Genomic DNA, 27,498 nt, shown 5'->3' with positions numbered 1-27,498 from the left:
GAAATTGGACAATTCAAGTTCAACGCCAGTTCGTTCCTAATTGGAGTGGTTGGTGTATTCCACACTTCTAGAGATTGGATTTCACTCAAAACACACCAAATGACTCCTCCCACCATATTAAGATGTTGCCCAAGTTTTGGGCTCGATCCGAAATCAATAGGTGTGAGAAATTGGACAATTCAAGTTCAACGGCAGTTCGTTCCTAATTGGAGTGGTTAGTGTATTCCACACTTCTAGCGATTGGATTTCACTCACCACATGACTCCTCCCACCATATTATGATGTTGCCCAAGTTTGGGGCTCGATCCGAAATCAATAGGTGTTAGAAATTCGACAATTCAAGTTCAACGGCATTTCGTTCCTAATTGGAGTGGTTGGTGTATTCCATACTTCTAGCAATTGGATTTCTCTCAAAACTCACCAAATGACTCCTCCCACCATATTATGATGTTGCCCAAGTTTTGGGCTCGATCCGAAATCAATAGGTGTTCCAAATTGGACAATTCAAGTTCAACGGCATTTCGTTCCTAATTGGAGTGGTTGGTGTATTCCATAATTCTAGCGATTGGATTTCACTCAAAACTCACCAAATGACTCCTCCCACCATATTATGACGTTGCCCAAGTTTGGGGCTCGATCCGAAATCAATAGGTGTGAGAAATTGGACAATTCAAGTTCAACGGCAGTTCGTTCCTAATTGGAGCGATTGGTGTATTCCATACTTCTAGCGATTGGATTTCACTCAAAACTCACCAAATGACTCCTCCCACCATATTACGATGTTGTCCAAGTTTGGGGCTCGATCCGAAATCAATAGGTGTGAGAAATAGGACAATTCAAGTTCAACGGCAGTTCGTTCCAAATTGGAGTGGTTGGTGTATTCCATACTTCTAGCGATTGGATTTCACTCAAAACTCACCAAATGACTCCTCCCACCATATTATGACGTTCCCCAAGTTTGGGGCTCGATCCGAAATCAGTAGGTGTGAGAAATTGGACAATTCAAGTTCAACGGCAGTTCGTTCCTAATTGGAGTGGTTAGTGTATTCCACACTTCTAGCGATTGGATTTCACTCACCACATGACTCCTCCCACCATATTATGATGTTGCCCAAGTTTGGGGCTCGATCCGAAATCAATAGGTGTTAGAAATTCGACAATTCAAGTTCAACGGCATTTCGTTCCTAATTGGAGTGGTTGGTGTATTCCATACTTCTAGCAATTGGATTTCTCTCAAAACTCACCAAATGACTCCTCCCACCATATTATGATGTTGCCTAAGTTTGGGGCTTGATCCGAAATCAATAGGTGTTCGAAATTAGACAATTCAAGTTCAACAGCACTTCGTTCCTAATTGGAGTGGTTGGTGTATTCCATACTTCTAGCAATAGGATTTCACTCAAAACTCACCAAATGACTCCTCCCACCATATTATGATGTTGCCCAAGTTTTGGGCTCGATCCGAAATCAATAAGCTTGAGAAATTGGACAATTCAAGTTCAACGGCAGTTCGTTCCTAATTGGAGTGGTTGGTGTATGCCATACTTCTAGCGATTGGATTTCACTCAAAACTCACCAAATGACACCTCCCACCATACTATGATGTTGCCCAAGTTTTGGGCTCCATCCGAAATCAATAGGTGTTCCAAATTGTACAATTCAAGTTTCACGGCAGTTCGTTCCGAATTGGAGTGGTTGGTTTATTCCATACTTCTAGCGATTGGATTTCACCCAAAACTCACCAAATGACTCCTCCCACCATATTATGATGTTCCCCAAGTTTGGGGCACGATCCGAAATCAATAGGTGTGAGAAATTGGACAATTCAAGTTCAACGGCAGTTCGTTCCTAATTGGAGTGGTTGGTGTATTCCATACTTCTATCGATTGGATTTCACTCAAAACTCACCGAATGACTCCTCCCACCATATTATGTTGTTGCCCAAGTTTTGGGCTCGATCCGAAATCAATAGGTGTCCCAAATTGGACAATTCAAGTTCAACGGCAGTTCGTTCCTAATTGGAGTGGTTGGTGTATTCCGTACTTCTAGCAATTGGATTTCACTCAAAACTCACCAAATGACTCCTCCCACCATATTATGATGTTGCCCAAGTTTGGGTCTCGATCCGAAATCAATAGCTGTGAGAAATTGGACAATTCAAGTTCAACGGCAGTTCATTCCTAATTGGAGTGGTTGGTGTATTCCACACTTCTAGCGATTGGATTTCACTCAAAACTCACCAAATGACTCCTCCCACGATATTATGTTGTTGCCCAAGTTTGGGGCTCGATCCGAAATCAATACGTGTTCCAAATTGGACAATTCAAGTTCAACGGCAGTTCGTACCAAATTGGAGAGGTTGGTGTATTCCATACTTCTAACGATTGGATTTCACACAAAACTCCCCAAATGACTCCTCCCACCATATTATGATGTTGCCCAAGTTTTGGGCTTGATCCGAAATCAATAGGTGTGAGAAATTGGACAATTCAAGTTCAACGGCAGTTCGTTCCTAATTGGAGTGGTTGGTGTATTCCATACTTCTACCGATTGGATTTCACTCAAAACTCACCAAATGACTCCTCCCACCATATTATGATGTTCCCCGAGTTTTGGGATCGTTCCGAAATCAATAGGCGTGAGAAATTGGACAATTCAAGTTCAATGGCAGTTCGTTCCTAATTGGAGTGGTTGGTGTATTCCATACTTCTTGTGATTGGATTTCACTCAAAACTCACCAAATGACTCCTCCCACCATATTACGATGTTGCCCAAGTTTGGGGCTCGATCCGAAATCAATAGGTGCGAGAAATTGGACAATTCAAGTTCAACGGCAGTTCGTACCAAATTGGAGTGGTTGGTGTATTCCATACCTCTAGCGATTGGATTTCACTCAAAACTCACCAAATGACTCCTCCCACCATATTATGATGTTCCCCAAGTTTGGGGCTCGATCCGAAATCAATAGGTGTTCCAAATTGGACAATTCAAGTTCAACGGCAGTACGTTCCTAATTGGAGTGGTTGGTGTATTCCGTACTTCTAGCAATTGGATATCACTCAAAACTCACCAAATGACTCCTCCCACCATATTATGATGTTGCCCAAGTTTTGGGCTCGATCCGAAATCAATAAGCTTGAGAAATTGGACAATTCAAGTTCAACGGCAGTTCGTTCCTAATTGGAGTGGTTGGTGTATGCCATACTTCTAGCGATTGGATTTCACTCAAAACTCACCAAATGACACCTCCCACCATACTATGATGTTGCCCAAGTTTTGGGCTCCATCCGAAATCAATAGGTGTTCCAAATTGTACAATTCAAGTTTCACGGCAGTTCGTTCCGAATTGGAGTGGTTGGTTTATTCCATACTTCTAGCGATTGGATTTCACCCAAAACTCACCAAATGACTCCTCCCACCATATTATGATGTTCCCCAAGTTTGGGGCACGATCCGAAATCAATAGGTGTGAGAAATTGGACAATTCAAGTTCAACGGCAGTTCGTTCCTAATTGGAGTGGTTGGTGTATTCCATACTTCTATCGATTGGATTTCACTCAAAACTCACCGAATGACTCCTCCCACCATATTATGTTGTTGCCCAAGTTTTGGGCTCGATCCGAAATCAATAGGTGTCCCAAATTGGACAATTCAAGTTCAACGGCAGTTCGTTCCTAATTGGAGTGGTTGGTGTATTCCGTACTTCTAGCAATTGGATTTCACTCAAAACTCACCAAATGACTCCTCCCACCATATTATGATGTTGCCCAAGTTTGGGTCTCGATCCGAAATCAATAGCTGTGAGAAATTGGACAATTCAAGTTCAACGGCAGTTCATTCCTAATTGGAGTGGTTGGTGTATTCCACACTTCTAGCGATTGGATTTCACTCAAAACTCACCAAATGACTCCTCCCACGATATTATGTTGTTGCCCAAGTTTGGGGCTCGATCCGAAATCAATACGTGTTCCAAATTGGACAATTCAAGTTCAACGGCAGTTCGTACCAAATTGGAGAGGTTGGTGTATTCCATACTTCTAACGATTGGATTTCACACAAAACTCCCCAAATGACTCCTCCCACCATATTATGATGTTGCCCAAGTTTTGGGCTTGATCCGAAATCAATAGGTGTGAGAAATTGGACAATTCAAGTTCAACGGCAGTTCGTTCCTAATTGGAGTGGTTGGTGTATTCCATACTTCTACCGATTGGATTTCACTCAAAACTCACCAAATGACTCCTCCCACCATATTATGATGTTCCCCGAGTTTTGGGATCGTTCCGAAATCAATAGGCGTGAGAAATTGGACAATTCAAGTTCAATGGCAGTTCGTTCCTAATTGGAGTGGTTGGTGTATTCCATACTTCTTGTGATTGGATTTCACTCAAAACTCACCAAATGACTCCTCCCACCATATTACGATGTTGCCCAAGTTTGGGGCTCGATCCGAAATCAATAGGTGCGAGAAATTGGACAATTCAAGTTCAACGGCAGTTCGTACCAAATTGGAGTGGTTGGTGTATTCCATACCTCTAGCGATTGGATTTCACTCAAAACTCACCAAATGACTCCTCCCACCATATTATGATGTTCCCCAAGTTTGGGGCTCGATCCGAAATCAATAGGTGTTCCAAATTGGACAATTCAAGTTCAACGGCAGTACGTTCCTAATTGGAGTGGTTGGTGTATTCCGTACTTCTAGCAATTGGATATCACTCAAAACTCACCAAATGACTCCTCCCACCATATTATGATGTTTCCCAAGTTTGGCGCTCGATCCGAAATCAATAGCTGTGAGAAATTGGACAATTCAAGTTCAACGGCAGTTCATTCCTAATTGGAGTGGTTGGTGTATTCCACACTTCTAGCGATTTGATTTCACTCAAAACTCACCAAATGACTCCTCCCCCGATATTATGATGTTGCCCAAGTTTGGGGCTCGATCCGAAATCAATAGGTGTTCCAAATTGGACAATTAAAGTTCAACGACAGTTCGTACCAAATTGGAGTGGTTGGTGTATTCCATACTTCTAACGATTGGATTTCACACAAAACTACCCAAATGACTCCTCCCACCATATTATGATGTGCCCAAGTTTTGGGCACGATCCGAAATCAATAGGTGTGAGAAATTGGACAATTCAAGTTCAACGACAGTGCGCTCCTAATTGGAGTGGTTGGTGTATTCCATACTTCTAGCGATTGGATTTCACTCAAAAATCACCAAATGACTCCTCCCACCATATTATGATGTTGCCCAAGTTTGGGGCTCGATCCGAAATCCGTAGGTGTTCCAAATTGGACAATTCAAGTTCAACGGCAGTTCGTACCAAATTGGAGTGGTTGGTGTATTCCATACTTCTAGCGATTGGATTTCACAAAAAACTCACCAAATGACTCGTCCCACCATATGATGATGTTGCCCAAGTTTTGCGCTCGATCCGAAATCAATAGGTGTGAGAAATTGGACAATTCATGTTCAACGGCAGTTCGTTCCAAATTGGGGTGGTTGGTGTATCCCATACTTCTAGCAATTGTATTTCACTCAAAACTCACCAAATGACTCCTCCCACCATATTATGATGTTACCAAAGTTTTGGGCTCGATCCGAAATCAATAGGTTTGAGAAATTGGACAATTCATGTTCAACGGCAGTTCGTTCCTAATTGGAGTGGTGGGTGTATTCCACACTTCTAGCTATTGGATTTCACTCAAAACTCACCAAACGACTCCTCCCACCATATTATGATGTTGCCCAAGGTTGGGGCTCGATCCGAAATCAATAGGTGTTCCAAATTGGACAATTCAAGTTCAATGGCAGTTCGTTCCTAATTGGAGTGGTTGGTGTATTCCGTACTTCTAGCAATTGGATTTCACTCAAAACTCACCAAATGACTCATCCCACCATATTATGATGTTGCCCAAGTTTGGGGCTCGATCCGAAATCAATAGCTGTGAGAAATTGGACAATTCAAGTTCAACGGCAGTTCATTCCTAATTGGAGTGGTTGGTGTATTCCATACTTCTAGCGATTGGATTTCACTCAAAACTCACCAAATGACTCCTCCCACCATATTATGATGTTGCCCAAGTTTGGGGCTCGATCCGAAATCCGTAGGTGTTCCAAATTGGACAATTCAAGTTCAACGGCAGTTCGTACCAAATTGGAGTGGTTGGTGTATTCCATACTTCTAGCGATTGGATTTCACAAAAAACTCACCAAATGACTCGTCCCACCATATGATGATGTTGCCCAAGTTTTGCGCTCGATCCGAAATCAATAGGTGTGAGAAATTGGACAATTCAAGTTCAACGGCAGTTCGTTCCTAATGGGAGTGGTTGGTGTATTCCATCCTTCTGGCGATTGAATTTCACTCAAAACTCACCAAATGACTCCTCCCATCATGTTATGATGTTTCCCAAGTTTTGGGCTCGATACGAAATCAATAGGTGTGAGAAATTGGACAATTCAAGGTCAACGGCAGTTCGTTCCTAATTGGAGTGGTTGGTGTATTCCATACTTCTAGCGATTGGATTTTACTCAAAACTCACCAAATGACTCCTCCCACCATATTATGATGTTGCCCAAGTTTGGGGCTCGATCCGAAATCAATAGGTGTGAGAAATTGGACAATTCAAGTTCAACGGCAGTTCATTCCTAATTGGAGTGGTTGGTGTATTCCATACTTCTAGCAATTGGATTTCACTCAAACTCACCAAATGACTCCTCCCACCATATTATGATGTTGCCCAAGTTTGGGGTTCGATCCGAAATCAATAGGTGTGAGAAATTGGACAATTCAAGTTCAACGGCAGTTCGTTCCTAATTGGAGTGGTTGGTGTATTCCATACTTCTAGCGATTGGAATTCACTCAAAACTCACCAAATGACTCCTCCCACCACATTATGATGTTGCCCAAGTTTGGGGCTCGATCCGAAATCAATAGGTGTTCCAAATTGGACAATTCAAGTTCAACGGCAGTTCGTTCCTAATTGGAGTGGTTGGTGTATTCCAAACTTCTAGCGGTTGGATTTCACTCAAAACTCACCAAATGACTCCTCCCACCATATTATGATGTTGCCCATGGTTGGGGCTCGATCCGAAATCAATAGGTGTTCCAAATTGGACAATTCAAGTTCAACGGCAGTTCGTTCCTAATTGGAGTGGTTGGTGTATTTCGTACTTCTAGCAATTGGATTTCACTCAAAACTCACCAAATGACTCCTCCCACCATATTATGATGTTGCCCAAGTTTGGGGCTCGATCCGAAATCAATAGCTGTGAGAAATTGGACAATTCAAGTTCAACGGCAGTTCATTCCTAATTGGAGTGGTTGGTGTATTCCATACTTCTAGCGATTGGATTTCACTCAAAACTCACCAAATGACTCCTCCCACCATATTATGATGTTGCCCAAGTTTGGGGCTCGATCCGAAATCCGTAGGTGTTCCAAATTGGACAATTCAAGTTCAACGGCAGTTCGTACCAAATTGGAGTGGTTGGTGTATTCCATACTTCTAGCGATTGGATTTCACAAAAAACTCACCAAATGACTCGTCCCACCATATGATGATGTTGCCCAAGTTTTGCGCTCGATCCGAAATCAATAGGTGTGAGAAATTGGACAATTCAAGTTCAACGGCAGTTCGTTCCTAATGGGAGTGGTTGGTGTATTCCATACTTCTAGCGATTGAATTTCACTCAAAACTCACCAAATGACTCCTCCCACCATATTATGATGTTTCCCAAGTTTTGGGCTCGATACGAAATCAATAGGTGTGAGAAATTGGACAATTCAAGGTCAACGGCAGTTCGTTCCTAATTGGAGTGGTTGGTGTATTCCATACTTCTAGCGATTGGATTTTACTCAAAACTCACCAGATGACTCCTCCCACCATATTATGATGTTGCCCAAGTTTGGGGCTCGATCCGAAATCAATAGGTGTGAGAAATTGGACAATTCAAGTTCAACGGCAGTTCGTTCCTAATTGGAGTGGTTGGTGTATTCCATACTTCTAGCGATTGGATTTCACTCAAAACTCACCAAATGACTCCTCCCACCACATTATGATGTTGCCCAAGTTTGGGGCTCGATCCGAAATCAATAGGTGTTCCAAATTGGACAATTCAAGTTCAACGGCAGTTCGTTCCTAATGGGAGTGGTTGGTGTATTCCATACTTCTAGCGATTGAATTTCACTCAAAACTCACCAAATGACTCCTCCCACCATATTATGATGTTTCCCAAGTTTTGGGCTCGATACGAAATCAATAGGTGTGAGAAATTGGACAATTCAAGGTCAACGGCAGTTCGTTCCTAATTGGAGTGGTTGGTGTATTCCATACTTCTAGCGATTGGATTTTACTCAAAACTCACCAGATGACTCCTCCCACCATATTATGATGTTGCCCAAGTTTGGGGCTCGATCCGAAATCAATAGGTGTGAGAAATTGGACAATTCATGTTCAACGGCAGTTCGTTCCTAATTGGAGTGGTGGGTGTATTCCACACTTCTAGCTATTGGATTTCACTCAAAACTCACCAAACGACTCCTCCCACCATATTATGATGTTGCCCAAGGTTGGGGCTCGATCCGAAATCAATAGGTGTTCCAAATTGGACAATTCAAGTTCAACGGCAGTTCGTTCCTAATTGGAGTGGTTGGTGTATTCCGTACTTCTAGCAATTGGATTTCACTCAAAACTCACCAAATGACTCATCCCACCATATTATGATGTTGCCCAAGTTTGGGGCTCGATCCGAAATCAATAGCTGTGAGAAATTGGACAATTCAAGTTCAACGGCAGTTCATTCCTAATTGGAGTGGTTGGTGTATTCCATACTTCTAGCGATTGGATTTCACTCAAAACTCACCAAATGACTCCTCCCACCATATTATGATGTTGCCCAAGTTTGGGGCTCGATCCGAAATCTGTAGGTGTTCCAAATTGGACAATTCAAGTTCAACGGCAGTTCGTACCAAATTGGAGTGGTTGGTGTATTCCATACTTCTAGCGATTGGATTTCACAAAAAACTCACCAAATGACTCGTCCCACCATATGATGATGTTGCCCAAGTTTTGCGCTCGATCCGAAATCAATAGGTGTGAGAAATTGGACAATTCAAGTTCAACGGCAGTTCGTTCCTAATGGGAGTGGTTGGTGTATTCCATACTTCTGGCGATTGAATTTCACTCAAAACTCACCAAATGACTCCTCCCACCATGTTATGATGTTTCCCAAGTTTTGGGCTCGATACGAAATCAATAGGTGTGAGAAATTGGACAATTCAAGGTCAACGGCAGTTCGTTCCTAATTGGAGTGGTTGGTGTATTCCATACTTCTAGCGATTGGATTTTACTCAAAACTCACCAAATGACTCCTCCCACCATATTATGATGTTGCCCAAGTTTGGGGCTCGATCCGAAATCAATAGGTGTGAGAAATTGGACAATTCAAGTTCAACGGCAGTTCATTCCTAATTGGAGTGGTTGGTGTATTCCATACTTCTAGCAATTGGATTTCACTCAAACTCACCAAATGACTCCTCCCACCATATTATGATGTTGCCCAAGTTTGGGGTTCGATCCGAAATCAATAGGTGTGAGAAATTGGACAATTCAAGTTCAACGGCAGTTCGTTCCTAATTGGAGTGGTTGGTGTATTCCATACTTCTAGCGATTGGAATTCACTCAAAACTCACCAAATGACTCCTCCCACCACATTATGATGTTGCCCAAGTTTGGGGCTCGATCCGAAATCAATAGGTGTTCCAAATTGGACAATTCAAGTTCAACGGCAGTTCGTTCCTAATTGGAGTGGTTGGTGTATTCCATACTTCTAGCGGTTGGATTTCACTCAAAACTCACCAAATGACTCCTCCCACCATATTATGATGTTGCCCATGGTTGGGGCTCGATCCGAAATCAATAGGTGTTCCAAATTGGACAATTCAAGTTCAACGGCAGTTCGTTCCTAATTGGAGTGGTTGGTGTATTTCGTACTTCTAGCAATTGGATTTCACTCAAAACTCACCAAATGACTCCTCCCACCATATTATGATGTTGCCCAAGTTTGGGGCTCGATCCGAAATCAATAGCTGTGAGAAATTGGACAATTCAAGTTCAACGGCAGTTCATTCCTAATTGGAGTGGTTGGTGTATTCCATACTTCTAGCGATTGGATTTCACTCAAAACTCACCAAATGACTCCTCCCACCATATTATGATGTTGCCCAAGTTTGGGGCTCGATCCGAAATCCGTAGGTGTTCCAAATTGGACAATTCAAGTTCAACGGCAGTTCGTACCAAATTGGAGTGGTTGGTGTATTCCATACTTCTAGCGATTGGATTTCACAAAAAACTCACCAAATGACTCGTCCCACCATATGATGATGTTGCCCAAGTTTTGCGCTCGATCCGAAATCAATCGGTGTGAGAAATTGGACAATTCAAGTTCAACGGCAGTTCGTTCCTAATGGGAGTGGTTGGTGTATTCCATACTTCTAGCGATTGAATTTCACTCAAAACTCACCAAATGACTCCTCCCACCATATTATGATGTTTCCCAAGTTTTGGGCTCGATACGAAATCAATAGGTGTGAGAAATTGGACAATTCAAGGTCAACGGCAGTTCGTTCCTAATTGGAGTGGTTGGTGTATTCCATACTTCTAGCGATTGGATTTTACTCAAAACTCACCAGATGACTCCTCCCACCATATTATGATGTTGCCCAAGTTTGGGGCTCGATCCGAAATCAATAGGTGTGAGAAATTGGACAATTCAAGTTCAACGGCAGTTCGTTCCTAATTGGAGTGGTTGGTGTATTCCATACTTCTAGCGATTGGATTTCACTCAAAACTCACCAAATGACTCCTCCCACCACATTATGATGTTGCCCAAGTTTGGGGCTCGATCCGAAATCAATAGGTGTTCCAAATTGGACAATTCAAGTTCAACGGCAGTTCATTCCTAATTGGAGTGGTTGGTGTATTCCACACTTCTAGCGATTTGATTTCACTCAAAACTCACCAAATGACTCCTCCCCCGATATTATGATGTTGCCCAAGTTTGGGGCTCGATCCGAAATCAATAGGTGTTCCAAATTGGACAATTAAAGTTCAACGACAGTTCGAACCAAATTGGAGTGGTTGGTGTATTCCATACTTCTAACGATTGGATTTCACACAAAACTCCCCAAATGACTCCTCCCACCATATTATGATGTGCCCAAGTTTTGGGCACGATCCGAAATCAATAGGTGTGAGAAATTGGACAATTCAAGTTCAACGACAGTGCGCTCCTAATTGGAGTGGTTGGTGTATTCCATACTTCTAGCGATTGGATTTTACTCAAAACTCACCAGATGACACCTCCCACCATATTATGATGTTGCCCAAGTTTGGGGCTCGATCCGAAATCAATAGGTGTGAGAAATTGGACAATTCAAGTTCAACGGCAGTTCGTTCCTAATTGGAGTGGTTGGTGTATTCCATACTTCTAGCGATTGGATTTCACTCAAAACTCACCAAATGACTCCTCCCACCACATTATGATGTTGCCCAAGTTTGGGGCTCGATCCGAAATCAATAGGTGTTCCAAATTGGACAATTCAAGTTCAACGGCAGTTCGTTCCTAATTGGAGTGGTTGGTGTATTCCATACTTCTAGCGATTGGATTTCACTCAAAACTCACCAAATGACTCCTCCCACCATATTATGATGTTGCCCAAGTTTGGGGCTCGATCCGAAATCAATAGGTGTGAGAAATTGGACAATTCAAGTTCAACGGCAGTTCATTCCTAATTGGAGTGGTTGGTGTATTCCACACTTCTAGCAATTGGATTTCACTCAAACTCACCAAATGACTCCTCCCACCATATTATGATGTTGCCCAAGTTTGGGGTTCGATCCGAAATCAATAGGTGTGAGAAATTGGACAATTCAAGTTCAACGGCAGTTCGTTCCTAATTGGAGTGGTTGGTGTATTCCATACTCCTAGCGATTGGAATTCACTCAAAACTCACCAAATGACTCCTCCCACCACATTATGATGTTGCCCAAGTTTGGGGCTCGATCCGAAATCAATAGGTGTTCCAAATTGGACAATTCAAGTTCAACGGCAGTTCGTTCCTAATTGGAGTGGTTGGTGTATTCCATACTTCTAGCGGTTGGATTTCACTCAAAACTCACCAAATGACTCCTCCCACCATATTGTGATGTTGCCCAAGGTTGGGGCTCGATCCGAAATCAATAGGTGTTCCAAATTGGACAATTCAAGTTCAACGGCAGTTCGTTCCTAATTGGAGTGGTTGGTGTATTTCGTACTTCTAGCAATTGGATTTCACTCAAAACTCACCAAATGACTCCTCCCACCATATTATGATGTTGCCCAAGTTTGGGGCTCGATCCGAAATCAATAGCTGTGAGAAATTGGACAATTCAAGTTCAACGGCAGTTCATTCCTAATTGGAGTGGTTGGTGTATTCCATACTTCTAGCGATTGGATTTCACTCAAAACTCACCAAATGACTCCTCCCACCATATTATGATGTTGCCCAAGTTTGGGGCTCGATCCGAAATCCGTAGGTGTTCCAAATTGGACAATTCAAGTTCAACGGCAGTTCGTACGAAATTGGAGTGGTTGGTGTATTCCATACTTCTAGCGATTGGATTTCACAAAAAACTCACCAAATGACTCGTCCCACCATATGATGATGTTGCCCAAGTTTTGCGCTCGATCCGAAATCAATAGGTGTGAGAAATTGGACAATTCAAGTTCAACGGCAGTTCGTTCCTAATGGGAGTGGTTGGTGTATTCCATACTTCTAGCGATTGAATTTCACTCAAAACTCACCAAATGACTCCTCCCACCATATTATGATGTTTCCCAAGTTTTGGGCTCGATACGAAATCAATAGGTGTGAGAAATTGGACAATTCATGGTCAACGGCAGTTCGTTCCTAATTGGAGTGGTTGGTGTATTCCATACTTCTAGCGATTGGATTTTACTCAAAACTCACCAGATGACTCCTCCCACCATATTATGATGTTGCCCAAGTTTGGGGCTCGATCCGAAATCAATAGGTGTGAGAAATTGGACAATTCAAGTTCAACGGCAGTTCGTTCCTAATTGGAGTGGTTGGTGTATTCCATACTTCTAGCGATTGGATTTCACTCAAAACTCACCAAATGACTCCTCCCACCACATTATGATGTTGCCCAAGTTTGGGGCTCGATCCGAAATCAATAGGTGTTCCAAATTGGACAATTCAAGTTCAACGGCAGTTCATTCCTAATTGGAGTGGTTGGTGTATTCCACACTTCTAGCGATTTGATTTCACTCAAAACTCACCAAATGACTCCTCCCCCGATATTATGATGTTGCCCAAGTTTGGGGCTCGATCCGAAATCAATAGGTGTTCCAAATTGGACAGTTAAAGTTCAACGACAGTTCGAACCAAATTGGAGTGGTTGGTGTATTCCATACTTCTAACGATTGGATTTCACACAAAACTCCCCAAATGACTCCTCCCACCATATTATGATGTGCCCAAGTTTTGGGCACGATCCGAAATCAATAGGTGTGAGAAATTGGACAATTCAAGTTCAACGACAGTGCGCTACTAATTGGAGTGGTTGGTGTATTCCATACTTCTAGCGATTGGATTTTACTCAAAACTCACCAGATGACTCCTCCCACCATATTATGTTGTTGCCCAAGTTTGGGGCTCGATCCGAAATCAATAGGTGTGAGAAATTGGACAATTCAAGTTCAACGGCAGTTCGTTCCTAATTGGAGTGGTTGGTGTATTCCATACTTCTAGCGATTGGATTTCACTCAAAACTCACCAAATGACTCCTCCCACCACATTATGATGTTGCCCAAGTTTGGGGCTCGATCCGAAATCAATAGGTGTTCCAAATTGGACAATTCAAGTTCAACGGCAGTTCGTTCCTAATTGGAGTGGTTGGTGTATTCCATACTTCTAGCGATTGGATTTCACTCAAAACTCACCAAATGACTCCTCCCACCATATTATGATGTTGCCCAAGTTTGGGGCTCGATCCGAAATCAATAGGTGTGAGAAATTGGACAATTCAAGTTCAACGGCAGTTCGTTCCTAAATGGAGTGGTTGGTGTATTCCATACTTCTAGCGGTTGGATTTCACTCAAAACTCACCAAATGACTCCTCCCACCATATTATGATGTTGCCCAAGTTTGGGGCTCGATCCGAAATCAATAGGTGAGAGAAATTGGACAATTCAAGTTCAACGGCAGTTCGTTCCTAATTGGAGTGGTTGGTGTATTCCATACTTCTAGCGATTGGATTTCACTCAAAACTCACCAAATGACTCCTCCCACCACATTATGATGTTGCCCAAGTTTGGGGCTCGATCCGAAATCAATAGGTGTTCCAAATTGGACAATTCAAGTTCAACGGCAGTTCGTTCCTAATTGGAGTGGTTGGTGTATTCCATACTTCTAGCGATTGGATTTCACTCAAAACTCACCAAATGACTCCTCCCACCATATTATGATGATGCCCAAGTTTTGGGATCGATCCGAAATCAATAGGTGTTCCAAATTGGACAATTCAAGTTCGACGGCAGTTCGTTCCTAATTGGAGTGGTTGGTGTATTCCATAATTCTAGCGATTGGATTTCCCTCAAAACCCACCAAATGACTCCTCCCACCATATTATGATGTTGCCCAAGTTTGGGGCTCGATCCAAAATCAATAGGTGTGAGAAAATGGACAATTCAAGTTCAACGGCAGTTCGTTCCTAATTGGAGTGGTTGGTGTATTCCATACTTCTAGAGATTGGATTTCACTCAAAACTCACCAAATGACTCCTCCCACCATATTATGATGTTGCCCAAGTTCGGGGCTTGATCCAAAATCAATAGGTGTTCCAAATTGGACAATTCAAGTTCAACGGCAGTTCGTACCAAATTGGAGTGGTTGGTGTATTCCATACTTCTAGCGATTGGATTTCACACAAAACTCACCAAATGACTCCTCCCACCATATTATGACGTTGCCCAAGTTTTAGGCTCGATCAGAAATTAATAGGTGTGAGAAATTGGACAATTCAAGTTCAATGGCAGTTCGTTCCTAATGGGAGTGGTTGGTGTATTCCATACTTCTAGCGATTGGATTTCACTCAAAACTCACCAAATGACTCCTTCCACCATATTATGATGTTGCCCAAGTTTTGGGCTCGATCCGAAATCAATAGGTGTTCCAAATTGGACAATTCAAGTTCGACGGCAGTTCGTTCCTAAATGGAGTGGTTGGTGTATTCCGTACTTCTAGCGATTGGATTTCCCTCAAAACTCACCAAATTTCTCCTCCCACAATATTATGATGTTGCCCAAGTTTGGGGCTCGATCCGAAATCAATAGGTGTTCCAAATTGGACAATTCAAGTTCAACGGCAGTTCGTTCCTAATTGGAGTGGTTGGCGTATTCCATACTTCTAGCGATTGGATTTCACTCAAAACTTACCAAATGACTCCTCCCACCGTGTTATGATGTTGCCCAAGTTTGGGGCTCAATCCGAAATTAATAGGTGTGAGAAATTGGACAATTCAAGTTCAACGGAAGTTCGTTCCTAATTGGAGTGGTTGGTGTATTCCATACTTCTACCAATTGGATTTCACTCAAAACTCACCAAATGACTCCTCCCACCATATTATGATGTTGCCCAAGTTTGGGGCTCGATCCGAAATCCGTAGGTGTTCCAAATTGGACAATTCAAGTTCAACGGCAGTTCGTACCAAATTGGAGTGGTTGGTGTATTCCATACTTCTAGCGATTGGATTTCACAAAAAACTCACCAAATGACTCCTTCGACCATATGATGATGTTGCCCAAGTTTTGCGCTCGATCCGAAATCAATAGGTGTGAGAAATTGGACAATTGAAGTTCAACGGCAGTTCGTTCCTAATGGGAGTGGTTGGTGTATTCCATACTTCTAGCGATTGAATTTCACTCAAAACTCACCAAATGACTCCTCCCACGATATTATGATGTTGCCCAAGTTTGGGGCTCGATCCGAAATCAATAGGTGTTCCAAATTGGACAATTCAAGTTCAACGGCAGTTCGTTCCTAATTGGAGTGGTTGGTATATTCCATACTTCTAGCGATTGGATTTCACTCAAAACTCACCAAATGACTCCTCCCACCATATTATGATGATGCCCAAGTTTTGGGATCGATCCGAAATCAATAGGTGTTCCAAATTGGACAATTCAAGTTCGACGGCAGTTCGTTCCTAATTGGAGTGGTTGGTGTATTCCATAATTCTAGCGATTGGATTTCCCTCAAAACTCACCAAATGACTCCTCCCACCATATTATGATGTTGCCCAAGTTTGGGGCTCGATCCAAAATCAATAGGTGTGAGAAAATGGACAATTCAAGTTCAACGGCAGTTCGTTCCTAATTGGAGTGTTTGGTGTATTCCATACTTCTAGAGATTGGATTTCACTCAAAACTCACCAAATGACTCCTCCCACCATATTATGATGTTGCCCAAGTTCGGGGCTTGATCCAAAATCAATAGGTGTTCCAAATTGGACAATTCAAGTTCAACGGCAGTTCGTACCAAATTGGAGTGGTTGGTGTATTCCATACTTCTAGCGATTGGATTTCACACAAAACTCACCAAATGACTCCTTCCACCATATTATGACGTTGCCCAAGTTTTAGGCTCGATCAGAAATTAATAGGTGTGAGAAATTGGACAATTCAAATTCAACGGCAGTTCGTTCCTAATGGGAGTGGTTGGTGTATTCCATACTTCTAGCGATTGGATTTCACTCAAAACTCACCAAATGACTCCTTCCACCATATTATGATGTTGCCCAAGTTTTGGGCTCGATCCGAAATCAATAGGTGTTCCAAATTGGACAATTCAAGTTCGACGGCAGTTCGTTCCTAATTGGAGTGGTTGGTGTATTCCGTACTTCTAGCGATTGGATTTCCCTCAAAACTCACCAAATTTCTCCTCCCACAATATTATGATGTTGCCCAAGTTTGGGGCTCGATCCGAAATCAATAGGTGTTCCAAATTGGACAATTCAAGTTCAACGGCAGTTCGTTCCTAATTGGAGTGGTTGGTGTATTCCATACTTCTAGCGATTGGATTTCACTCAAAACTTACCAAATGACTCCTCCCACCGTGTTATGATGTTGCCCAAGTTTGGGGCTCAATCCGAAATTAATAGGTGTGAGAAATTGGACAATTCAAGTTCAACGGAAGTTCGTTCCTAATTGGAGTGGTTGGTGTATTCCATACTTCTACCAATTGGATTTCACTCAAAACTCACCAAATGACTCCTCCCACCATATTATGATGCTGCCCAAGTTTGGGGCTCGATCCGAAATCCGTAGGTGTTCCAAATTGGACAATTCAAGTTCAACGGGAGTTCGTACCAAATTGGAGTGGTTGGTGTATTCCATACTTCTAGCGATTGGATTTCACAAAAAACTCACCAAATGACTCCTCCGACCATATGAGTTGTAGCCAAAATGTGTTTGTCTTTAAGCCCTTCTTCCATTCACCCAAATCAAGCCTTAACATGCATGGATTGCATCATTTCCTATCCAAAGTCATCATTGTTACCTAAATGTCAATTAACTGAAAGATAAACACAAAAAGGATTAAAAGCACAAGTTTAACTCAAACACATAACCAAATCATAAGCTAGAATGGTACAAAATGATATACAATTATGAACCGATCAAATACCCCCAAACCTAGATTTTGCTAGTCCTCGAGCAAAACAACACAAAACAAAGTTAAAAACAAAAAGTTAACTAAACCACTTTCGTAGGTAACTCGATTGCATTGAGCGTATGCAACAAGCCTTTAAACCTCTAGGCATCCCTAGTAGGAGGAGTTGTGTCTCCTGAGGGTTTAACAGAAACGATACCCACAAACGCATTACTAACTCTACAAAACAAAGTGGTTAGTAAAACTTGAAATCAACTAATGAGAACGAAAGAAAACTTTAGTCATACCTCCAACACCGTAGAGTTGCCAAGATAGGTGATCAATCAGTGTGTAATGTGGAAGCTATAGCTCAAAGGCACACGGTTTCAAAGCAAGCACACTCAAACCTTGAATATAGAACATGCTTCGACTCTAATTCTCACAGATAACACTCAATCACTCAGAACCAATGGTTTTATTCTCTTAAACAAGCTTAAGTGAGTATATGAAATAGAAGCACAATATTTGGTTAGATCTCATGAAGGGAATCAAATACTAAGAATACATCCTCAAAGATCAGCTAGGTCTTTCACAAGGTTTGTAATGAAAGGTAAGGTTAGGGGAAATGGAAGAATTGGAAGGAAAAACAGGTAACTTAAGAACATACCAAGGTTGCATTCTTCATTGATCTGCAAGGTAGCATTGACTTATAATGGCATGGCTGCAAACTTCATGGTACCACCTGGCATAGACTTTATTTATTTATTTATTTATTTTTTTTTTTTTTTTTACACTTAGATCAAATCGAAACACTTTCATCTTCGTTGATTTGATCTGCATCTTCATTAAACTTCATTGCACAGAATCACACCATCTTTCATTTAGGCACATGGCAGCAACTTCCTTGCTTCAAACTTTATCTTGGCACACCTTGGTATATTTCTAAGCTATAGGGTATGGCTACAATAGGTGAAGTATCTCAGATTGAGATACAAAGGTAGGGAAATGATGAGGGTGATAGAAGAAAAGGCTTTAAGTGTTTGGCTTCAAGAGGGTTGATGGAACACACATATAGGTAGGGTGAAAAGAAAGCACATCGAATGGTTATGCACACATAGCCTAGCATCACTTCAATGAGTTCATTCATGAATGAGAGCAAGCACATGATATCTGCAAAAGAGAATCATCCTTAGTATTCAATCAAAATGGAATAATGAGATCATTTAGAGTGAAATGAAGAAAATAAATTGGGATGAGAAATAGAAACACTTTAAACCCTCTCAAGAAAGCAATTGGGCTCAATATAGCTCACTAGGGTAGTCTCCACTATTCTCCTTCGAGAATTTGAGCATGGTACTTTAGCCACCAGAATTCTAGGAGCCAAAGCTTTGTGAAGTGCAAAGTTCTGATATGAAAACCTCAATGGCAGCTCCATAGCATCGATTGTATGACATTAAAAAAAAAAAATTAGTGACAAATGAACGAAAATTGAAAACACAAATGAATGAAATTTGAAAACCTTCCCCCCAGACCTGAATTGAACATTGTCCTCAATGTTAAAGCAAAGTAAAGATGATTGAGAACAAGTAAATGATAAAGGGAAAAGTTAAGAAAAAGTTAAGAAGAGAAAAACACAAATATACAAGCAACTCACGGATGACCAGTTAAGGGCCTCAGAAAACACAGCCAGGGGATCCAGGAAGGTTGGAGGGGTCACAATGGTCCCGCTTAAAACCCAAACTTCTTAGACACCGAAGGTGTCGCCTAAAGAACTCCTAGACACTGTATTGACGGAGGTGCTCACTGGGGTTACCAAAAGTTAGCTCATATGAAAAAAAATTATTTAAAGAAACAGAAACTTAAAATGACTAAAATAAAAACAAAACAAGTAAAGAGAAAGGATAGAAATGCTCCCCCTTGATGCGATTAGGTCGATTGCTACCAAGCACCTTCTTCTTGAACACATGGGTTGCCTCCCAAGAAGCGCCTTAGTTACTGTCTTGGCAAGACATTATGTGATCAGCTAAGTTGATGGTACAAAGGGAAGTTGATCCACCACATGGCCTGTTTGAATGCCAGCTGAGATTCCCTCATAGAATGGCTTTAAACGTTGTCCATTTACTTTGAAAGTTGAGCCGTCTTTAGGGTTTTGAATCTCCACAGCTCCATAGGGAGAAACATTGACCACGGTGAATGGGCCTTGCCATCTAGACTTCAATTTTCCTGGAAAGAGACGCAATCGTGAGTTAAACAAAAGAACTTACATACCTTTGGAGAACTCTTTCCGTTGAATGTTTCTGTCATGGTAACTCTTGGTTCGTTCTTTGTAAAGCTTTGCATTCTCATAAGACTCATGTCTAATTTCTTCCAATTCATTGAGCTGAAACTTTCTTGCATGGCCTGCCTTGTCTAGATCAAAATTTAACTTCTTGATGGCCCAAAAAGCATTGTGTTCAAGCTCCATTGGCAGGTGACAAGCTTTCCCAAACACAAGACGATAAGGGCTCATCCCAATGGGAGTCTTATATGCAGTCCTATAAGCCCATAATGAATCATTGAGCTTGGCTGCCCAATCTTTCCTTGTATTGTTCACCACCTTCTCCAGGATGTGCTTAATTTCTCTATTGCTTATTTCCACTTGACCAGAAGTTTGCGGATGATATGGTGTAGAGGCTCGATGGGTGATGTTGTACTTCTTCATGAGTGCTTCGAATGGCTTGTTACAGAAGTGGCTGCCTCCATCACTAATGACAGCCCTTGGAGTACCAAACCTTGTGAAAATATTATCCTTCAAGAACTTGAGCACCACCTTATGATCATTGGTTTTGGTGGCTATGGCTTCCACCCATTTAGACACATAATCAACAGCAACAAGTATGTAAGTACAACCAAAGGAAGATGGGAATGGTCCCATGAAATCAATACCCCACACATCGAAGAGCTCCACAACAAGTATGCTATTCAATGGCATTTCGTTCCTGCGACTTATGTTCCCCATCCTTTGACACCTATCACACTTAACACAAAAATTAAACGCATCTTTGAATAGAGTGGGCCAAAAGAAACCAGATTGGAGAATTTTAAGTGCTGTTTTCTTAGCTCCAAAGTGACCTCCACAAGCCAATTCGTGGCTATGCCTAAGTATGCTTTCTTGCTCTTCTTCTGGAACACATCTTCTGATGAGTTGATCAGGGCAATGCTTGAATAAGAAAGGTTCATCCCAGACATATTGTTTCACCATGGAAAAGAACTTCTTCTTGTCCTGAGAAGTTAGATCATTTCTAAGAACACCACAAGCAAGATAATTAACAAAATCAGCATACCATGGTTCTTTGACTTGGGCAGCATATAGTTGTTCATCAGGGAAAGTCTCATTCAAGGGTAGCACAACTTCTCCTTTTTCTTCAACCACAATTCTGCTCAAATGATCAGCTACCACATTCTCACATCCCTTCTTGTCTCGAATTTCCAAATCGAACTCTTGCAGCAAGAGAATCCATCTAATTAAGCGTGGTTTTGCGTCCTTCTTAGTGAGCAAGTATCTAAGAGCTGCATGGTCAGAATAAACAATTACTTTAGAACCAACAAGATAAGAACGAAATTTTTCTAAAGCAAAAACCACAGCAAGGAACTCCTTCTCTGTTGTGGAGTAGTTGATTTGAGCATCATTCAAGGTCCGGCTAGCATAATGAATCACATGGGGGAGCTTGTTCTTCTTTTGACCTAAAACTGCACCAATAGCAAAGTCAGAGGCATCACACATTATTTCAAATGGTAAAGACCAATCTGGAGCTATGATAATAGGGGCTGAAGTTAGCTCCCTCTTCAAGGTAGTAAAGGCTTCCATGCAAGCTTCATTAAACTCAAAAACAGCATCCTTAGCAAGGAGATTACACAATGGCCTTGTAATGCTTGAGAAATTTTTGATGAACCTTCTATAGAATCCAGCATGACCTAGAAAGCTTCTAATTCCTTTCACAGAGGTAGGGGGTGGCAGATTTGAGATGAGATCGATCTTGGCTTTATCCACTTCAATTCCCTTGCTTGAAATCACATGGCCTAGCACAATGCCTTGTCTCACCATGAAGTGACACTTCTCCCAATTCAAAATCAGGTTTGTTTCCTGGCATCTTTTAAGCACTAGAGACAAGTGGTGAAGACAATTATCAAAAGAGGAACCCAAAACTGAAAAATCATCCATAAATACCTCAATGAATCGTTCCACCATATCTGAAAAGATTGACATCATGCATCTTTGGAAAGTTGCTGGGGCATTGCACAAACCGAATGGCATCCTTCTATAAGCAAACGTACCAAATGGGCATGTGAATGTGGTTTTCTCTTGGTCTTCCGGAGCAATGGGAATTTGATTATAACCTGAAAAACCATCAAGAAAACAATAGTAAGCATGGCCAGATAAACGTTCAAGCATTTGATCAATAAAAGGCAAGGGGAAATGATCTTTTCTAGTGGATGTGTTCAACTTCCTGTAATCAATGCAAACTCTCCAACCAGTGATAGTTCGTGTAGGAACTATCTCATTCTTCTCATTCTTCACAACGGTAATTCCGGACTTCTTCGGAACAACTTGTACAGGGCTCACCCACTTAGAATCTGAAATTGGGTAGATGATTCCCACATCGAGTAGCTTTAAAACTTCAGCTCTAACCACCTCTTTCATGTTGGGATTTAGCCTCCTTTGGGCATCACGGGATGGTTTGCTGTCTTCTTCCATTAGAATCCGGTGCATGCACATGCTTGGACTAATTCCTTTGATGTCTGCTATGGTCCACCCAATGGCTGTTTTATGCTCTTTTAGAACCTTAATTAAGCTCTCTTCTTCATGTGAGGTGAGACCTGCAGCAATTATAACAGGGAGAGTTTCGTTAGCACCCAAATAAGTATATTTAAGATGATTGGGCAGTGGTTTAAGTTCTAGCTTTGGTGGGGTGATAATGGATGGCTCCAATTTCGTGGATGATGGTCCAAGAGGCTCGAGTGGTGGCCTAAAGGATGGTGGGTATGGTTGAAACACTTCTAAGGCAGCCACCACTTCTTGGAACTCCGGTTCACAAAGATCTTCCTCTTCTTGTGTTAAGACAGCTTCTAGAGCATCATTAAACTTTCTCTGCAAAATTTTGGAAGAAACCTCATGATCCACAACATCAATTGAAAAGCAAGAATCAAGAGAGATAGAAGGTTGAGATAGAGCATTAAGCATTTTAAATTCAACAGTTTCACCCAGAACAGTCATGGAAAGGGTGCTATCTTTCACTTTGATAACTGTGTCTGCAGTGGCCATGAATGGCCTGCCTAGGAGAATGCGATCAACATGATCTCCATTTGGATTGTCTTCCATGTCCATCACTACAAAATCAGCAGGGAGAATTAGTGTATTAACTTGAACTAAAATATCTTCTACAATACCTTTTGGATATTTTATAGAATGATCAGCTAGTTCAAGTCGTATTGAAGTCTTCTTCATCCCTTCTAAGCCAAGCTTTTGATACAATGAATATGGCATTAGGTTGACACTTGCTCCCAAGTCCAACATGGCTCTTCCAACCTTATTGCCTCCAATGTTAATGGGAATGTCAAAGCTGCCAGGATCAACTAGTTTTGGTGGAAGCTTCCTTTGCAACACAGCACTTACATTCTGGTCAAGCTTTACATCTTCATTTGGAGCGAAATTGAGCTTGTGAGTTTTCAAGTCCTTGATGAACTTTCCATATGCAGGAATCTGTTCAATAACATCAAGCAAAGGCAAATTGATATTAACTTTACTCAAAATATCATAAATCTCTTTAAAAGCCTTATCTTGCTTTGCTTTCTTAAGACGGCCTGGAAATGGAATCGGAGGAACATATGGAGCGGGTGGCACGTATCTATCTTCTTGAAGATGTGGTGGCACAAATTTGTCATCTCTCTTATGCAATTGGAATTGTTTGGATTCCTGAGAATCTGATTTGGCATTAGGAGCAGATTGAGAAGTTTTGAGATGTTCCCCTTCTGTAGCCGTGGTCTCCTCCTCTTCATCTTCTACAATCACAACATCATTTGAAAGATTAGAATCAACTTTACTATCAATGATCTTACCTGATCTGAGCACATGAATGGCCTTGGCTTCTTGGTTCTTTGGATTGATCTCGGTTTGGCTTGGCCATTTCCCAGGTGCTCTTTGAGTTATTTCAGCAGCTAATTGGCCTATTTGAACTTCCAATTTGGCAATGGCAGCTTGTGTAGTTTGCTGGAAATTGGATTGGTTGATTGCCATCTGCTTAACTATATCCTCCAATGATGATGTTTGTTGTGGCTTTTGGAATGAAGGGGGATTGGCTTGATTCTGAGTATTCCTCCATGAAAAGTTTGGATGATTCCTCCAACCTGGATTATAACTTTGAGAGTATGGATCATTTCTTGGACCTTGGTTGTAGGAATTTACCAACTTAGCTTGCTCTTGCACAAATTCTGGATATCCAGCCCCAAGTGGACAAGCTATGGTAGCATGGTCAGGAGTTTCGCAAATACTACACACTTCCTTCGGAGGGCTTCTTGAGTTTAATGCAAGAAGAGCATCTAGCTTTTGTTCCAGTTTTGAAATCTGCACACTAGAAGCATCATTAGAACCACTAATAACACGTTTACCTCTTGTATCCGTATGTTGGGTCTCCATTGCTATCTCCTCAAAGAGTTCGTATGTTTCTTCTGGAGTTTTGGTTTTAAAAGAACCACCTGCAAAATTGGTGACTATATTATGACTAGAAGGGGTTAGTCCTTTATAAAACATACGCATTTGAAGCTTCAATGGAATCCCATGATGAGGACATTGGTTGAGCAGCCCATTGAATCTCTCCCATGCTTCACAAAACGATTCATCATCTTGCTGTGCAAATAACAAGATCTTATCCCTAAGCATGTCGGTCTTTTGCGTGGAGAAGTATTTCTCCAAGAACTTCTTTTGAATGGCAGCCCATGTAGTGAGTGAACCAGGCTTTAAAGAATTCAACCAATATTTCGCCTTATCCTTCAAAGTGTATGGAAACACTCTCATTCGAAGTTGATCTTCTGTCACACCTGTCAAGGGAAAAGAACTCACAACATTAAAAATATCATTTATATGAGTTAATGGATCTTCATTAGGTAAACCATAAAAGGAAGGCAGCATATTAAGATGAGAAGATTTAAGCTCATAATTTCGAGCTACAGTGGGCAGCAAAATGCTTGAAGGAGATGCTGGAATTGTTGGGATATCAAGTTCTCCCATGAACTCATTGGCAGCCATCTCTTCTTCTTCTTCTTGGTCTGAACTTGCTTCCGAATTTGAAGGTGAAGAACCAGGAAGTTCAGTGTGGAGAGCAATACTTGTAAATGTGGCAAGAGCTTGCTCTTTTGCAGTTGACAACTCTCTTTCTAGACGATTATGAACTTCAGAGATCACCCGGTTGGGTTGCAACGATGGTCCTGCGTTCAAAGATCTGGAGCGTTGGAATGAAGACCTCACTTGTTCAAGGAACGGTCTTTTAGACATAAACTACCTGAAACAGAAAATTAGATTAATTAGAAACACTAAAAAGAATAGGGTAACCTTGGGCACATAACCAGGGAAGAACTTTCGTTCAGTCCCCGGCAACGGCGCCAAAATTTGTTGTTAATTATTATGTTAACTCGCAATTGTATGGGGCAATTAGTAATATAGCAAGACAAGTACGAGGTCGTACCCACGAAGACTGAGAAGTTCAAATTAGTTATGTACGTAGATTACCGAATTCAAGAAGTTAGGAAGTTAAGTCTAAAACAGAAATTAAAGTGAGAGTGATTGTGATTGTGAAAGGAAGTGAGCAAACTGAAATTGCAAATGAAAGCAAATAAACAAGTGTAACAAAGAGTGGTTTTAAGAGTTGGAAAACAGATTTGGAGACTAGGGCATTCGAATCACCATAACAATTCAATTCTGGGTTATATGGAGTCAAGTAACAAGTCTAATTCAGATTCAAAGATTGACTCTAGCTAAAGTATGATTAGGCCATGGTGTTTGATCCTAACCTTGTGTTCCTAATTCCCTAATTTGATCATTTGTTGTCTAACCTAAAATTAAGCATTAGGAACCCATTAAGCATAGAAGAACAATTTAAACAACCAAGCATGTATCTAATCCCTGTTGTCGAATGTCCATACATACTCTTCCTATTCATAGTTCAATTCGAATTAAAGCATGGTGTCTACTCTTAATTCAAACCAAGATAGTTAACAAACAAGTTCTAATGGTGATCAATCATTCAAACAAGCATGTTAACTTATAAGCATAATGAATAAGAACATGAATCATGAATCAAACTTGAAACTCCAAACTTATAAACCCAGAATATTCATGTTAGGTTACATCGAAGCCCTAGTTATGGATTTAGCTACTGATAATGGAAAAGAAACTAAAATAGAAATGGGAAAACATAATGAATGCCATAAGAGTAGAAAAACCCTTTTCTGAAGTTCTTGTAGTGTCCAATGCTTCTCCAAGAGCTTCTCCACGTCTAGAAGGATGTATGAAGGATATGGAGGTGATTTGAGATGAGCTTGAGTGAGTGGTGATGGCTGAGAAAGAGGAAATTCGTAGGGAAATGGAAGGGAGGTTTTCTGGAGCTGTTTTGGTGATTTTGGGGCAGTTTAGAGTATTGGGTTGATTGCTTGAGTGTTTGGGGTTGTGGGAATGTATGAGGATGATTTCTGGATGATGGAAGTGTGGAGGATGGCTGAAGTGAATTTTGTAGCTTGAAGACTCCTCTATTTATAGGGCTAAGAGGGAGGAACATCATGATGAAATCCAACACCACCATTCCTCATTTAATACAACCCATAACTCCCACTTCATCTTGTCTATGTTAGTGTGGTTGGAATCAATCCCATCCCATACTTCTTTTGCTGCACCTCAAGCTTTCTTCACATGGGATCAAAGGTGATCAATTGTGGCTGCCTTTTGCTGCCAACCCATGTGGTCTTCTTTTGGTTGTTGAACAAAAACGAGTCTTCTGAACCAGACTTGGTGTAGGAAGGCCAGAGGTTTCAAAACTTATCCAATGGGGCTCAACTTTGGATATGTTATAGTAGACACCCATTGCAACAACTTCTATGAAGAAAGTATTCCCATAGGAGCAGTAGAAGTATGCGTTTTGGGCCTTGCAATTTGGCTGCCGAACAGAGACTGGAATTGACTTCATTTCATTTATGCTTTACATGCATGCACATGCTTTCTCAATAATAACTCCAGCATGTACCAACTTGATCCTTTAGACTTTCATAGCTGGAATGCCTCCCCACTTCACTCATTATGTTGGATCCAAAGTCAGTTGCAGCATGGGTGAGGCACATGGAGGCACATGACAAAGCTGGCAGCTGCAAATCCTCCTGAGCAGGGTTGAGTGTTGGGCGGGCTGAGCACTCCACAAATGTCCAATTGGGCTGAAATTTGGATATGTTGTACTAGACACCCATTGGAACAAGTTTCATGAAGATCTTCACCTCATCCAAGCCCCATAGCATGCTGATCCACGTAATTGGGGTGGAAAGGAGTTGTAGCCAAAATGTGTTTGTCTTTAAGCCCTTCTTCCATTCACCCAAATCAAGCCTTAACATGCATGGATTGCATCATTTCCTATCCAAAGTCATCATTGTTACCTAAATGTCAATTAACTGAAAGATAAACACAAAAAGGATTAAAAGCACATGTTTAACTCAAACACATAACCAAATCATAAGCTAGAAGGGTACAAAATGATAT

The 27,498-nt window shown here is 41.4% G+C and overlaps 1 non-coding gene across 1 annotated transcript; it reads left to right on the top strand.

The window, feature by feature from the left end:
• Nucleotides 1-24,535: 24,535 nt before the first annotated feature.
• On the top strand, nt 24,536-24,642 carry LOC148295714 (small nucleolar RNA R71). Its single transcript, XR_015834822.1, has one exon. It is a non-coding gene; the product is annotated as a small nucleolar RNA R71 (small nucleolar RNA).
• The last annotated feature ends 2,856 nt before the right edge of the window (nt 24,643-27,498 follow it).

This window comes from Prunus avium, chromosome 3, assembly GCF_965620075.1.
Source record: "Prunus avium chromosome 3, drPruAviu1.hap1.1, whole genome shotgun sequence".
NCBI lineage: Eukaryota > Viridiplantae > Streptophyta > Magnoliopsida > Rosales > Rosaceae > Prunus > Prunus avium.
This window is presented reverse-complemented; position numbering and strand designations above follow the sequence as displayed.